The sequence below is a fragment of the Neofelis nebulosa genome, chromosome 1, assembly GCF_028018385.1.
Source record: "Neofelis nebulosa isolate mNeoNeb1 chromosome 1, mNeoNeb1.pri, whole genome shotgun sequence".
Lineage (NCBI taxonomy): Eukaryota > Metazoa > Chordata > Mammalia > Carnivora > Felidae > Neofelis > Neofelis nebulosa.
In genome coordinates, this window is record NC_080782.1 from 225,686,081 (window position 1) to 225,702,798 (window position 16,718).

The 16,718-nt window shown below is 45.0% G+C and overlaps 1 long non-coding RNA gene across 3 annotated transcripts in view; it reads left to right on the forward strand.

Moving 5' to 3' along the window:
• LOC131486719 (uncharacterized) overlaps positions 1-16,709 on the forward strand; it is a 268,359-nt gene extending 251,650 nt beyond the window's left edge. For all 3 annotated transcript variants that reach the window (XR_009249401.1, XR_009249400.1, XR_009249406.1), the window contains 2 exons: positions 11,896-12,004; positions 15,873-16,709. This is a non-coding gene — a long non-coding RNA (uncharacterized LOC131486719). The remainder of the gene's footprint in view (positions 1-11,895; positions 12,005-15,872) is intronic.
• Positions 16,710-16,718: the final 9 nt, after the last annotated feature.

Here is a 16,718-nt window from a genome sequence, read left to right on the forward strand (position 1 = left end):
TCCACCTCCGATCCTGTCCTTGCCTTCCTCTTCTCCTGACTCTTCTGCTCTTCACAAGGCTCTGTCCTAAAATTTAACCACTTTTTAAAGGCTTCGCTTAAACACCGTCTCCTTAAAAAAATCATTCTTGCCAGGGCACCTGAATGGCTCGGTCGGTTGAGTGTCCGACTTCAGCTCAGATCATGATCTCACGGTTCATGAGTCTGAGCCTCGAGTTGGGCTCTGTGCTGACAGCTCAGAGCCTGGAGCCTGCTTCGGATTCTGTGTCTCCCTCTCTCTCTGCCCCTCCCCCAATCGTTCTCTCTCTCTCTCTCTCTCTCTCTCTCTCTCTCAAATATAAACATTTAAAAAAATTAAAAATAATCATTCTTGCTAATACATTCGGATGTGATCTCTTCCTTTCCAAGGTTCCCAATATATGTGATACCTTTGTTTCAACAACTATGTCGTAATGGTGTCAGACATTTACTGAAGTAACGTATTAGATTTTAACTTCTTGAAAGCCCTGGCTTTCTTCTTTTTAATTCAAACCCCAGATCAAACATGACTTCCAGTGTGAATTCTTTTCCACACACTTAATTCCCTTCTCTGCCTACCATGTACTTTTTACATGCTCTGCACAGATGCGCTTATCACATTATGTTGAGATGGTTGGTTTTGATATTTATCTTCTTTTTTAAGCTGTAAGCAACTTGAAGGAGCATAGCACAGTGGTTAAGCTGCCAGGCTGTCTGGGTTTAAATTCTAGCACTGCTAGCAATGTGACTTTAGGCAAATGACTTAACTTCTCTGTGCCTTAGTTTTCCGATCTCTAAAATGAAAAAAATAATAGTAGCTACCTCATAGAGTTGCTGCAAGGATTAAATGAGTTTTAACATGTAAAATGCTTATCAGATAGTGAGCAATTATAATTACTGTACTTCATTGTCCTTTGTATTTTTATTGACAAGAACAATGATTACAGTACACAGGCACACAGCAGGTGTTTGCTGAATGAATGAATAAATAAGAGAAGGTGTATATGATGTTTCTTCCTAATAGATCCCAAAGTCAAAGATAGAATGTCTTTTCACCCAGAGGTTTCCCACAGCAATTAATATGGGGTTTATAATAGGTGACCAATAAATGTCCGTGGAGCATGCTTTGTAACTATTAATCCAGGGACTGCCAGATTGAGAGCAATAAAAATAATAAATTATACAATGAATTAGGCTCCCATCAAATAAACGGTCACACAGGATCTTACATTAAGGTTGTGAGAACATTTCCCTTTCCGGTCAGGAAGATTACTTAACTTGCATGGATGGTGTTAGCCAGACTCTGGCTCACTAACGATGTGGGGGATGCCCACAACGTAGATCTCAACCCGGATCACGGAGGGTCCGGGACCACACGAGGGGAGAATTTTGACACTGAGGTTCTGTGGCCCCCAAAGGGTGGATGTGGGCCCCAGCCCTGCCACGAGGGAAGGTGCACAGAACCCTGCAGAAGCTCTCCACAAAATCTGGTCAATCTGACTCTGCATCCCAGAGGAAGGCTCCCACCGCCCTGGGGCTTTGGCTACGAGGAGTGAATCAACTGGGGATTTTGAAAAAGTGGACTAAAAGAGAAAAAACAACCCTTCGGGGCAGATTAATCAGGCAGGCATGGGGCTATTTCACAGTCCGGCAGACAAGCACTCTCATGTCAGCCACCCCACAGAAAAAGGCAGGGGACCTGTTTGTTCAACTAGAAACGCTTACCCTGGCTTCTTCTCCCTCCCTCCCCACCTTTGTCACTCAACTTTCCTACTTCTGTGTTGGAGAGGTTTCTTTCCCCCTCCCTTCGGCTTTTGAAAGTAACATGGGTGGAGCAGCTAATGAGGCGGTGGAAAGCAAGCTGGTCCGTTCTGGGTTGCTAATGACTCCATTCCCGGGAGCCTAATCCAAGATTTGTACATTTAATTGCTGTCAAGTCAGCTCCAACCACCTGCCATTTCTGCAGCACCTGAGCTCCTAGCTCGGTAGCCCCTGATTCTAAATGAATCCATCACCATTTCTAAAGGCCAGAAAGTCAGGCTGCTGGGCAACCCTGAACGGGGTATATCCTGGAGGGCAGAGACCAGCCAGCCTCGCGGAGCGTGCCTGATCTAACCGGGTCGGCATTGGAGGGACACCTGTGCCTCTCTGGGACCAGACTTCTGTTTCTAGGGGGAAGGAAGGGTGGGTGTGGTGAGGGCAGGGTGTGGGAACAAAGAGGAGGAAGAAGGTGACATCTGATCACACTCTTTCTGAATCTGTTAATGCTTTTATCCTGAAGGATGACTTAACTTCCATCCTGGTGCATGGTTGGCCCATGGATCAATATTTGCTAGGCAGCCTTTCCACGTGAAATGGTAATTGTTTTATTGTCTTTCCCAAATTCAGGTCGTAGTTGTCCCCCTGGGCTTTTTTTTTTTTTTTCTTTTTTTTTTTTGGCGATTTCGGGAATGAGAAAACAGTTAATCTGGACCTGTGTTCAACCGAATGGTAAAACAGGCTACCTCATGGGGATTTAAATGAATCGGGAAAGAAAATTATGTTTAGCGTCTCCTTTTCTAATTGCAGTAAAAATTCTTTAAACACACGTCCTATACTCGCACGTTATTCTTTTCTCCTGTGATGGGTATATCGAGTACACGCATCGTAGCTGACCTTTTTGAGATCAGTCTCCAGAGCGATGGTTCTCAAACTTGAGACCGCGTCGGAATCGCCTGAAGGACTTCTTAAAACCCTCCTTGGCCGGGCCCTCCCGCAGTTCTGATTGAGTCTGCTGTGGGTGAGGTCTGAGGCTTTGCATGCCTAACAAGTTCCCAGGTGATGCTCACCAACCCCCCCCCCCCGGGCCCCCCCCCCCCCCCCGGACTGAGGGAACTTTCTTAAAGCCTCTTGGAAATGGCAATCTCCTTGTCTACAGGGCAATGAGATTGCCATTTACTGAACACTTGATTAGCTGCGTCTGGCTGCTGGTAACTGAGTTGACCATGGCAAAGAGGCACTGACCCTGACACCTCAAGCGGGAAAAGAAGGGAATTCTCCTTTTTCACCTTCCCATCACACGCTCACATGTGATGTGTAAAGGAAGAAGATACAAAGCACCGAACAGCGGTTGGGCAGATACGGTGCTTTGCCCTATAGACAAATAGCCCCTCCCGTCCCCCGAAATCCTTTAGTTGGAATATGGCTACTTGTATTTGGGAATTCATTTTCCCTTAGGGTGACCAGCCCTCTCGGTCTGTCCAGCCCTGAGCTTTCCCAGTGCTAAAACTTAGGGTTATGGGCAAATGGGGGCCCTGATCACCCTCCCTCCCTTTTGGTTAAGCAGAATCTACATCAAGAAGGGCATATTGTTAATTCAGATCTACAAAAACACAAAACAAAAAACCCCGCAAAAAGCCAAGGTAAATATTGTCAGACTATGAGCATTTTTGCCAGACCCTGCCAAGAAAAAGGAGGGAAGTAAGGTATTTAGATTGATAAATATTCACTCACGGTCCCCAACTTGCCATTGGCAAATACTTGCCCTAGGCAACATTGGGACTGGGCCCATTTTTCATTATTGATTAATAGTGAGGAGGTTTTCTTTTTTTATTTCCTCGATCTGAATTTCTAGCCTTTTATGACCAGCCAGTTGATCTGGTGAAGAGGTTGCTGTGACCAGCTGTGTCCTACAGCTTTCTGTTACTTGCTGTTTTCTTATATTTCTTTGTCTTCCTCCGCTCCACACAGTTGTCGCCATGTTCCAGATAAATGCACACTTGTTTTGATTTCCTCCTTACGGCTTAGTCTATTTATATCGGGGGACCCTGGAAAGTGTGCAAGATAACCTTACTAGAAAGCTAAATGAATTCTAAAAAGCAAACACCATACGATCTGCCAATCAGATGGGAAAATATTGTTAACTGTTATTCACTTACTACCCTAGATCTTTCCCTAGAGTGCTTGAAATCACAGAACTGAGGTACATTTGCTCTCTGTTCACCTTTGGAATTTAGATCTAAATGCATCGATGACCTGGGCAGATAGAACAAAAAAATAATTGCTCGCAACCTGACAAGACCAAGGACAAGGGTATGTATGTGCACGTATATATTTTCATGGAAAAATTAAATCAGCGGCTCTCTTGATGGAAAAATCAGTGCTCTCCGAGTTGAGAATTCCCCAGGAGCAAAACTGCCTTGAAGGAGGGGTCTCCTGATTCTGTCATTTTCCGCTCATCTTGCGAGGCTGCACCGAAGCACCATTTTCTGGGAGTATCCTTCCCTAGCCCGGCCCCTCCCCACCTCCCGGCCTGTTTTGCAATTATTTGGTGCCCCTGTTTTAGCTCTTCTTACGTAGCCTTGGGGTTGTTTGCGTGTGTATTTGTCTTTACCTTTGACTGCAAGACTCAGAGGCCAGGATACAGGATATATTGCTAGTGGGCGCCTTGCTACCTCATGCAGTGCTTGGCATCCAGTATGTGCTCAATAAACATTTGGTGATTGAACACTGGCCGTTATACTTGAAGCCGTTTCGGGGGTTCTAAACACGACTCCTGCTGATCGTTTCTACAGAATTTATGGTATTTATTTTAATACGGTAAACAAGATTGGGGCCAAGTCCAGAGATGTTTTATGTTCCTCCCTTGTAACATACAGTCTGGGCACAGACATCCTCAAAGGTTAAATTGACCAAGAGACGGGATTAAAAGCATGAGGTTGAAAAGGCAATTGGTTCGCTTTATTTCACTCATAGTTCATACGCTTGCTTCATTCCCAGTGGTCCCATAAAACCCAGAGCTATGGAAAGTGAAACGATCGGGAAGCTCATCCCTCTTGCCACCATACTTCTCCCTCCCTCTTTCCTGTGTAAGTTGAAAAGCTGCCTTCTGCTCTGCTGTGGGACAGACGGGCTGACTCTGGCCCGGAGAAGCATTTATTATCAACCTGGAAACCTGGCTAGGAATAATGTTCAAAATGGTACTGTTGGGGCCTGGGACAGAGGTCTGTGCTCAGCCCAGCCTAATGCTGACCTTCACTTTTTCTGCCTTCATCTCACCAGAGTATAAGGCAAATGGTGAAAGAAATGGAGAATGTTCTCCTCTGGAAACTTGGACTTTATTGCAGGTGGGACTCACTTCACCCCAGTAGGAGTGGTCCCAAAGAGCTATGTGAAAATCACATTTTTAGAAGTCTAGTCATATTTAAAATGCACTCCAAAAACTGGCCATTTGAGAGAGGTTTTCATGAATACTTTCAAAGTCTCATCTTTGCTAATGGAATATTAATTCATAGTCCCGCTTCTGTGAAAATCCAGATTTCCACCGGCTAGATTTGCTCCACGCAAGGTGCATGAGAACTGTTCAAGTTTGGTTGCAGGTGGCATGGAGATGGGTAATCATTAATCATTATTAATAAGTTCGGAGTCCTCTAAGGCACTCGTGCTTGGGGACTTCAGCTTTTCCTCCCTCGTGCCGCCTCGGGAGTGCCCCTCCATCTCCCTCTCTCTCCCACCTCACTCTTCCCTCCATGGGATGAACAAGATAAAAACAAGAGGAGCAAAAGAAGAGAGACCTCTGCAATGTTCTCCGCTTTATTCGGAAGGTATGGGCTTGCAGCCAGAAGGTGATGAGCGAAATTGAGAAATGGAAAGCAAAGAGAGGGGAAAAATTCCAAGCTCCGGACCAGAGGGTAGCAACAGGGTGGATTTAAACCTCCTGTGGAATCTTTCTTCTTTCTGACACATACCCTGCCTGGGAGGGGGATTCAGTGTGATGTGTAAGAGTGCCCACACAGCACTCGTCACATCCCGTCCCTAGTTTCCTCTCACACTAACCCCGTGTTCAATGTTTCTGGGCCTCAGTTTCCTATACGGGCACGGCAGAACCTCAGACAGTCTGTAAGCAGGGGTGCCGTGTGAGGGTGCCATCCGCTTAGTGCGACTGTTCTGGAATCACACAGGACTGTTTTTCAGTTAGGCCGTGTGCCAGAAAGAGAGGAGAGAGTCTAGTCAGGATATTTAGCTTATCAGCTGCCACTGCACGAATTTTCCCCTGCTACAAACTTCCTAACATTCCGACCCTTCTGGTTTGAAAATTTCCAAGGCTGTTCCTATGCCAACCAAAAACATCACACGATCCGTGTTTCTTGTGCAATGTAGCAGTGGGATCTGTGTTACCAGGAAGATGTGTCAAAGGTGTGGTTTATTTCTCATTCTTTTATGTGGAGGCTAGTGATTTCAGGGAATGCAACAGAGCCCTGTGAGACACTGAAATGCTCATCCAGACACCCAACTGCCCTGTGCCTCCGCCGGGTCCCTTAGGATAAGACAAATGCTGCCAGACATCTCGTCCATATGGAAAATGTCAGACGGTTCATCTCAAAACTCCAGTATCCGGGTGTTTTCAAAACACATCTCTTTTGTCGGACAGTTACCCTAATTTCTATCTTTGCAGTGAAAGAACAGCTTCTATCTGTCTTCACCAGTCGGTCTTCTTATTTTGATGAGGGGCTCACCTCAAAGATGAAGAGTTTAACCACTCAAACCACCACCATCAATAACAACAGTCACCGACCAACCACAAAAGAAAGAAAGCATGAAATCAAAAGCCCCAGGGCCCAGCCCTGCAGTCCGCTACCTTGCTGTGATCTGGCCAGGTCATGAGCTCCAGCCTCAGCTTATTCACTTATACAACAGGGATGATAACCCTCGTTCTGCAGACTTCTTGCAGGATTCAATGAGACGCAGTTTGGAAGTACTTGGAAATAACACGTGCACTGCATTATGTTTTGGCCCATTGATCATTCAGGCGTTCGGCCTTTGCTCTGGAGAAGGACCACTGACAGCCATGCACCCACAGGCCCCAAGCTGGGCTTTTACTCTAGCCATCCCTTTGCCATCCCAATCTACACTGTCCACAAGCTCTAGAAGTCAACAAATTTGAGATTCTATTCCCACAAGGGCCCTCTCTGGTCTTCCAGAAAAACAGCCATCAGCTTGCCCTGCTGGGTGAATATTGCTCAATGCTGACCTTAGTTAGCTATCATTTTAACCATTCTCAATCAAAAAACATCTACCTGGGTTAGAGTAGTATAATCGCACTACCATTTTTTTTTCTTTTTAGAAGACATTTTATATTAAAAGTGTTTTTGGTCAAGTTTATTGAGGTATAATTTGCATACTATAAAATTCGCTCTTTTTATTGTACAGTTTTATGAGTTTTGAAAACACATGGTCTGTGTGACCACCACTGTGATCCTTATTTAGATCGATTCCATCATCTCCCAAAATGCCCCTTTTCGAGGTCAACCTCTTCTTACTCCAGGTCCTGGCAACCATTGATTGGTTTTCTGTCTCCATAGTTTTGCCTTTTCCAGAATGTCTTACAAATGCAGTCATAGAGTATGTGGTTTTGGGGTCTGGCTGCTTTCACTTAGCATAATGCATTTGAGATTCATCCATGTTGCTGTGTGTATTCATAGTTTGTTCCTTTTTATTGCTTAATAGTAATAAGCAGTCCAACGCATGCACTGTATCCATTCAACAGTTGAAGGACAGGGAGATGTTTCCATTTCTTGGTGATTATAAATAATGCTGTAAGCACTTTTGTAAGGTGTTTCATATGTACATACATTTTCGTTAGACCTTTGCTTTTAAGAGATGTATGTAAGTTTCATTCCAGATGAACAATCAGAGACTGAGAGGTTTGGGAGACCCCTGGGGAGAGGAGAGAGTATATTTCCTTCAACATTCAGTCAGGCCCAGACATGCCAGTTAAACAGGGACTAGTTGTAGCAAGAGGCTGTTATTATTTCCACCGAGGACACTTGTAGAATAGAAATGAAAACTAACATTATTTTTCTGAGCCCCAGGGGAAGAATATAAGTACATGATGGCAACCATCAATTTAGTGGGTCCAAGGTTGTCTAGGCGATTAAAGTAATATTTCCACGGGTTTTGGCAATTCCCGGCATAGGTCACCTTCATGTACTGGGTGAATTCTTTTTCAAATCACTGGTAACTGTTCTTTAATATGTAGAGAAGAATAAAGCGCCTGTTGGCAGATTGTTTACTAACAAACTCTCCAGGGTCGTTCAGGTTAAATAAACTCTCTTTTTGGCTAATGTAGGGGGGAAACCGTGGTTCTTAGTTGAAATAGCTATATTGGAATCTCTACTGTGCACACGACACCAGGGTAATTATCAACCCCCACTGAGAGTTTCAGGCATAGCATCAATTCTACCTGATTTCTCCCTGTACCCATCACAAAAATAGGAGTTAGGGAGGAGAACCAGCCATACCAGTAAGAAAGTTCAGCTAACCCTGGAGTCTCATCAAATCTCTCCTGCCGTCTTACTTTTTCACCCTGGGGCTCCTGTGTCCTCTGACCCCTTACCATTAAGTATTTGTATCCACTCAGGAGACATTTACTGTGCGCTTGCTTCTGTCAAGCCCTTGGATGAGTTGGGAGCTCCCAAAGATGACTGCACTTAGCGAACAATCATGCCTCTCTCATGTAGCCTTCAGTGTGAATGAGTTTCAATGCTGGTAGTGCTCCAATCGTCTCCGGACAATTTTTTTCACGAGCAGCAAAGGCGAAAGAAGAGATAGCTGAAATAGCTAAACTAAGATGTAGATAAACAAATGTTTTAGTTAAGTAAAAAAATAAGAGTTTTGCCTACCTAATATATGGCGTTACGCAAGTACGACAGTCTCGTGTTCCGCCTTTTGATTACGCGTGTGGGGAATCTCAGCTTACCCGTGTGGGCCAGCCCTCTCTGAAATGTTATTTCAGTGAGGAAGTGTGTTTGGAGTTCTGAACAACTAACTTGTGAACAGAACTTCAGACACAGCCTACAAACAATTTGAAGAGTTAGATCTGTCGACGGCTGATTTATGGAACTGCTGGTTTGGGGTTCGTTAGTGTCCACGTTGGCAGGCATCCCACCGTCTGAGCCCTGAGTTCTGTCAGTACCACTCACTAGCACTGAGGCCTTAACAATATGAAAAATACTAATAACAATGGCAATAATAGTGACAGGAGCTAACTTTTTCGGAGCATCATAGCTGAGAGAATAGGAACGAATTTAGCACCGTGAGTGGTTCCAAAGGTCTGAGACTTGGAGCGGGTGGGTTAAGTGGAGAGGAAGACATACAGACACACACGTGTGCATACACACACATATACGCATACGTGTGCACGCACATACCTACATACATAAACACATGCACACAGATACATGCATACATGCATGCATGCAACTGGGGAGCAAAGCCAGAGCCTGCTCCCCTCTAGTGTTGTTATAGGGCTTGACTGTAGGGTTTTACAGAGGGAAGTCTTGATTCCATTTTGATGATGACCATAAATGTGAGATTAAAGGCAGGGAAATCCGTTATTGGCTACTGCAGTAATCCAAGAACGGGTGATAAAATCCTCAGGATGGAGGGAAGGCAGCAGACCCAAGAGTCTATTTTACAAAGACAGATTCATTTGGGTTTGGTAGCCAACTGAATGGGAAGAAAGGGGGGTGTATGGGGCCTAGTTTCTAAGCGGTTGATCAGTGGTTCTATTAATTAGAATGGGAAACATCAAAGAATGAGCCAGTCTGAGGAGGAAGGAAGACACATTTGGTGTTAGATCTGCCATGGAAATTACCTGGAACCTACTCTGCCTTGATATAAAGAAGATCTCCCTGATATTTTAATCTATGCAGAAGTGAGTTCTCCATCACTAGGAGTATTCAAGCAGAGGCTTATATAACCATCTGTCAAGGTTATAAAAGAGGCATTGCCTGTATTGGGTTAGAGGCCAGGGTGAACAGCCTTTACATCCTTTCCAACCGTAAGAGTCTATGATACTCCAGAAGTAGGGGGAAAAAAGGCTATTTATTTCATGCACTGTTGTGGTCTCCAGACAGATTTTAAATACCACTGTGACATATACCATGAAATAAAAACAAGTTGAAAAAGGGAGTGGTTAAGTTAACTGCACACTTTTTATGTGCGTGCCAGTAGCTCTATATTTACTTTAGATGCATTTTTTTATCTGAGGCTATTTATATCCAGAAATTTAGCTGCTGCATCACAAATCGACATTCAGTATTTGGCACACTTACAATGTCGGGGGCTCTGACATAGCCAGCTCCCCGCGCGTGTGTATAAATGTGCGGTTACGTATGTGTAAATAAAAAAAGACCATGATTTGCAACCAAATGATTACTATTTTCCATTTAGTGCATATCTATTCTATTACTGCAAAGCAGTCATTTATAAATCTTTCACCAGGCAGCGATTTTGAGGAGAGTTAAATATCAATCTAAGTATAACATCAGTATGTAAACAGATTGATGAATTGCTAGATTGCTACGATATAAACCATATGGAACCGTGAACAACGCTCTGAAGAGCTAGGGATAATTTTAGCATTTTATGAAAACCGAGGACAAGACAGAGCTACCCTACCACTTCTTGAAACTTCTCAGCGCTCTTCTGTTTTCACTCTCCAGGCTGCATGGAACAATTAGCATTCTGAACATTAAAAATATAACCTGCTAGATTGTTTCCGTCCTCAGGCAGGATCAGCGGACTCTGTGGGTGTGAGTGCCGGAAAAGTCTGCAGAAATAGACTGGGGAGGATGTATTACCCTGAGAGGCAGGCTCTGTTATCTGTTCCCTCAAATTCCGTACGTACATGGTTAAGGTTCCAAAGCACTGAGCAGGTCTTCAAAGGGATCCACGAAGGAAAAAAAAAAAAAAAAAAAAAGAAAGAAAGAAAAGGCTAAGAATCCTTTACTTTTCAAGTGGCAGGAACAACACTAGAATCCAGGCTTCCTGTCTGTCAGTTCTGGGCTCTTTTTATAAAATGACACTAGCTTCGCATACTAAATCCAGTGATGGCATAATACAGTTTATACTTTGCTGCAGTCATGAAAGCTTCTCTCTCTCTCTCTCCCCCCCCCCCCCCCCCCCAGTTATATAAGCGGATCCTTTTCTCTTTCTAGTTGCAGATACAGCACTGCACTAACGCTGAGGGTGGATGGAATGAAGTTAAGGGATCCTGGGGATTCTTTTATGATTTCAGGAATTTTAGGCTAAAATCTATGTGGTCAGAGTAGAGCAGAGAATTAAGCAATTTTGGGCTGAATTTAAGCACAAAAGGCAGCCAATGTGGAAAATTACTTAATCCTTCGCTGAATTTGGGTTCTGCAAACCTGACCTGCATCAGCACAGAAGAGAAAATTCCCTGGGGGGTACTCAGAGGTGAGCCACGGAGATTAGCAAAGAAGGCTCTCAGGTAAGGCTCTAAGAATTGCAGTCATTTAGCCAAGGAGGCAGAGGGCGGATACGGTAATGGCCGCCAAGTTTACACCACACTGTCATACAGGGAATTATGGCCTGTCGTCTCTGAGCACAGAAGGAGGTGGGCTGGGCCTCCAGACCCAGACCTTCACCTTAGCTTCTGGGAAACCTGTTAACATAACACGAACATGTGGACAATGAAGTGTCCTTCCTCTTCAGAGGGGAGGCCAGCAGCCCCGGGGACAGGCTGACACTTTCTTCCTGAGGGCAGGAGAGGGGTCCGGGAGTGCCTGGCTGGGCTCGGGAGGAGCTGGGCTTAGGAGCAGACCCTGTACTTCTGACTCCAGACTGGTCTCCTTCCTCTCAGGAGGGGCCCTAGAAGAAAGACTAGAAAGTGACTGGAGCGAGAACCATCATTTTGCTATGTTTCCTGTTTCATTCTGCTGGGGAGTGGGGGTGAGGGTGGGGTGGACGCTTCATGGTTTTTAAAAATAAAACAAACACGAGTGCCCTGATTTACTGTGTTGGGATAATTTTCTTTTAGGGACTCTAACAAATGCCTCTTGCCATTGAATATGATGATTTATTCTAACTTCATTAGGTATCGATCCCAGATTCGTCTCCCGAGGCCCTTCCAATGCGCTTACCTACCTGGAGCCTCTCGCTGGGACAGGCACAAAGAACAGGACCGAAGAATTCCATTTCTAAGAGTGAGTATAGTAAGCAGGGGTAGAAAAATATATGCACATCACCTTGAGTGGAACCCGGTAGGGCTTGGTGTGAGGCCCATCTTGCAAGGTTCTAGTGAAATAAAAAAACATGACAACATAGGACAGAATGGGCTTTAAGTTCAGTGCATTGAATTAAGTGGGCTGATTACTGTTCAATGAGAGAATGGGTAATATGGAGGAAGAGGAGGAAGGGGGGAAGGAGAAGGAGATGGAGAGAATATTGTAGCCGCAGAAGACTATATCCTGAACCTTAAGGCACTAAAACCCACACACTTCCCAAAGGGAGTCTCTCCATGTCACTCACTACCTAGACATCGGTATCATTTCTTCACTGCGTGTGCCGTCATCAGAGGCGCTCCCAATGATGTCAGCTGCTCCTCTAGGCACGTAACCTTTGGCAGCAATAGCACGTATTTGCTCCTGCCCGACTCCGGGTAGCAAGTCCACATAGATAAAGCCCTCCCCTCAAGGCCGTCTCCCCACCGATGACCTCTGGGGCACTCAGGCTCAGCTTTCCTGCTTTGAGAACTTCCTAGTTAAGTCCCCCTTATCACTGGGAAAACTTGACCTCTAACATGCAAAGCGGGTCATGGAGCAGGGAGAACGGAACTCTCTGACTTTAAAGTCAACTTGGCTTTGCTTACCTTTGAAATAGAGCATTTGTATTTTGAAACTGTTTATGAGAAGTTCTCTGAGTACTGAACTGCAAACACAGATACCAAGAAATTCTGGGGCCAGAGTGTCCAAATAACTGGGATAAGGACAATTGAGTTGAATAGTAATAAAATCTGGCACCAATTGTTTAGGCTTTCGAATTCTCCGATGACAAGCCTTCCTTGGCTCGGCCCTTTGGTCCAGGGAAAAGAGCACAGGATCTGGAAATAAAGAATGTGTATTTAAGTCTTTTCACTGCTGTCCCCCAACTGTGAGAACTTAGGCATTCTGCTTTGTTCAGGACGCTAAGCTTCGGTTTTATCACATGTGACAGGGATCAGCAACATCTACTTTCACGGGATTTTTGAGAGGATTAAATGAAGGAATAAATACTTTCCAAGTGCTTCATGAGGAGTCCTCCCCCCACCCCCATTTTATAGATAAATATGCTGAGGTCCAGAAAGGTTAAGTAACTTGGGCAAGGTAACACAGCCGGTAAGTATTATATCCTGGAACTTCGATCAGAGTAGGTGGTCAAGAAATTTCTGTTAAAATGAGATTAACATCATGTATGTGATTCCATCTTCCTGAGAAAAATTTGCCTTTTGGGCAAAAAGAAGCCTGGTGCTCTTTCACATTTTCCCAACTTGCATTAGGCTCAATTTTCTGCCATGAGACACAGAAGGAAAATGAGCCCCTGTTGCATTTGTTTCTCCGGTTGGTTTCTCTGATCCTTGTAATACAAAAATTACAACAGGATTAACCCAGAACTATAGACAAAATTGAGGAAAGCATTAACAGATAGAGTCCTTAGTATCGTGCTTTACGAAGAGTACACGTTCAATAAGCGTATGTTGACTGAGGGTTTAGAAAGATCAGTTCTATTCTGGTAGAGGGCCAACCAGTCCCAGAAAAGAAAACAGGCATTTCAGATGGCTTTAAGTGTCCTACTCTGGAGGAAAATAAACAAGCACAGAGTGAGGACAACAGGGCTGGAGTCAACGTGACACTCTAGGAACTACAAAATCACATCAGTTATTTTGGCAAATGGAGTTCTAGACACTTGCCATAGCACCAGATGATGTTTATTCCCACAAGAAGATTATTATAATGCATCTCTTGGATTAAGTTTTTCCTTTTACGAGGACGCTATGTCAGAGTCGGCTAAACTAAACTAAGGCTAAGTCTGCCTTCCAAATGTACCTGCTTTTCACTTTCAGAAGCACACCTACATCTTCATACACTGCCTTTATGACTTGGTCCTCAGAATAATCGCGGTGGGGGGGGGGGGCGGTAAATAGAGCAGGTATTATTATTTGTGATCTTTACGGGGTGGGGCTGGGGAGACTGTGTATCCTGCGTGCATCTAGCAGGGTGGCTGGTGTATAAACAATACATAGGAAATACACAATAAATAATAGCTATCATTGAGTGCTTTTACTGAGTGGCAGATACTACTTTAAGCACTCCACATACATGGACACATTTCTTTAAGGGGAGTTAGGCATAACTGATGAGCGTGAGAGCCTGCCACTCGCCAGCTGAGTGACCAAGGGCACCTTGGCCCTGGTTTTATCACCTGGAATATAAGGAATAATAACAGGGTAACCTCATGGTGTTGTTGCAAAGATCACCTGAGTTGATACACATACAATAATGCTAGCGTACCTGAACGCTCAATAAATACTGGCTGGTATTTGTATTTATCCCAAAGTAACCTCTCAAGTCGTTGGCGGAACCAAGATTTGAACCCGGGCTGCCTGGCTCAAGACCCTGTATCTCTAGTCACTATTTATTTTGAATGAGTAACGAGACAAGTGAATAAATAACCTAGAGTTGCCCTGCAAGACGGTGGCCAAATCCAAGTCCCCTGTCACTCTCCCCACCCCCCCCCCCCCCCAACAACTATAGCCCTAGATCGAGGCTGGGCCCTGGCAAATACACAGAGCCACTTCTTGGAAGGAAGCAGGAAGTTGCCACTTATTTATGGGTTTTATGTTCCCTCTTCGTCCTCAGGTCACACTTCCTTCCAGGCTGCTGAGCCCGGTGGTGTGTGTGCGTGTACTTAGAAGTGTACCCCTTCCCTGCAGAGGTCAGTTCTTTTGCATTTCAGTGGTAGAGGATTGGATTCTTAACTCACTGAAGGAGAAACAGAGTGAGCAAAACTCTAATAAGTGACATTTGAAAAACACTGTCCGGTTCACAAAGCGCTCTCCCATCCATTTTGTCGCTTGATCACTGGACATAGATTATGCTCTCTGTCTTTGAAGCAACCCAAGCATAGAGGCATCATGTGACTTGTCCAGCTCGTGGAATTGGTAAGTCCAGACCCCAGACTTTTCACCAGGGTCTGCCACCTCTGGGTCCCACGTCCCTTCCTTGACGAGAACTATGACCCTTTACACTAAGGGAACTAAGGGAACTTGGGCCTTGTCCTTTGTCCTTGGCCCTGTCCTTGGTCCTTGGCCTCAGAAAAATAATTTCATGGTATTTCCAGTGTAGATTTTGATCTCCTTGGGAAAGTTTCGTTTTGGACCTTCGTGATGACGGAGGAATGGGACAAGATGAACTCCCAGGTCACACGCACAACTGTGGAGTCTGTGATTCTTTCCCAAGAGTTTACGAAGCATGGAATGCTTGGTACAGGAAATATCCCAACAGCTGTAAAGAGCTATTTATTTGGGACCATCCAACCACGTGCTGTGATAGAAAAATGTGGGAGAAGGAGAGGGGGCGTCGGGAAAAGGATTTCACGGATTTCACGTATGCTCTTGTCTTATTCTGATGTCCTATGTCAAAACTTTTGTTCACGGCACTCTCCCACATAAAGCAGTGCTCCCTGGATGCTCTCTACCTCATCACGCTCCTTCCCCTCACGTGTATAGAGATTGTTTTTCATTTTGAACCCAACTGCTGCTTCTTTGATTCTGTAGCAAATCGCCCTTTTGAGTGTGTGGTGTAATTACTCCCATGGCAATGGACCGAAGTTAGACACAGGCCATTATGTGAGCCCGCAGCCTGAGCGGAGAGACGGGAGCAAAGAGTTCCTTTTAAAACCGCTCTCCTTAATAATAGCAGGACAGAGGTAGAAAATTACTGGCATTACAAATTGCTTTTTTCCATAAGGGTTTTGTCCCTATCTTTTAAAAGGCTGTGTCACACTGAGAAAATTTCTCTACGTTTTTAATTGCAGATAATTTTGTGTAAGGAAAACCTCCCAGTGAAAACGGTCTGATGAAATGTGCTTAGTTTGGCTTTGGCCGAGCTCCTCGTCGTCCTAAACGAGGGCACAGAAACACGCACAAACAATATTTGCTACTACCTAAAAAGTGTAACCGCGCATTTACGGCAAAAGCAATGCAGGAGATTGAGAAGTGGAGACTGGCCCCTAAGAAGAGCTCCGCTTACATAAAAGAGGAGGGCCGAAGGAGGTGTGGTCTGCTGCCACCAAGCGGTGAGCCACGTAAGCCTGATGGCTGCCAAGAGCCCTCACTTATCCGGAGCCCAGCCTGGTCCCTGGGGAAGGTGGACAGGAAGAGGAGGAAAGTGAAGAAGACGCCAGTGCCGCCAAAGTAACCGTCAGGAAAAGACGCGTCCTAAAGCCGAATGCGCTTTTTATTCGGAGAACGCCGCATCGGGACCTCATTCGTGCCGTCTTAAGGCCCGATTCTAACAAGCTTAGTTTTCAAACCCTATAGCACGTTAGAATCAAGGAATTAGCACGCGAAGAAAGCCAGCGAACACACTACATATTTATTTTAGTCTTAACAAACACCAGTAGCAACCAACGCGATACTGGTTACGGACTCAATTTTAAGGATGATGAAACAGGTTCAGAGAAGGTCAGCCAGTAAGTGATCAAGTCTGTCTTCACATTCAGGGTTCTGGCCTCAGAGCTCATGTCTCTTCCTTTTCTCCCCCTCGCCTTTCCAAAGACGGGCATGCTGAGAAGCAAGCCTCAATGGCAGGACAATGGCAGGACAATGGCGGGGGACAGCATGGAATCAGTATTGAAAATTTGCCGCACCCTGGGATGGCC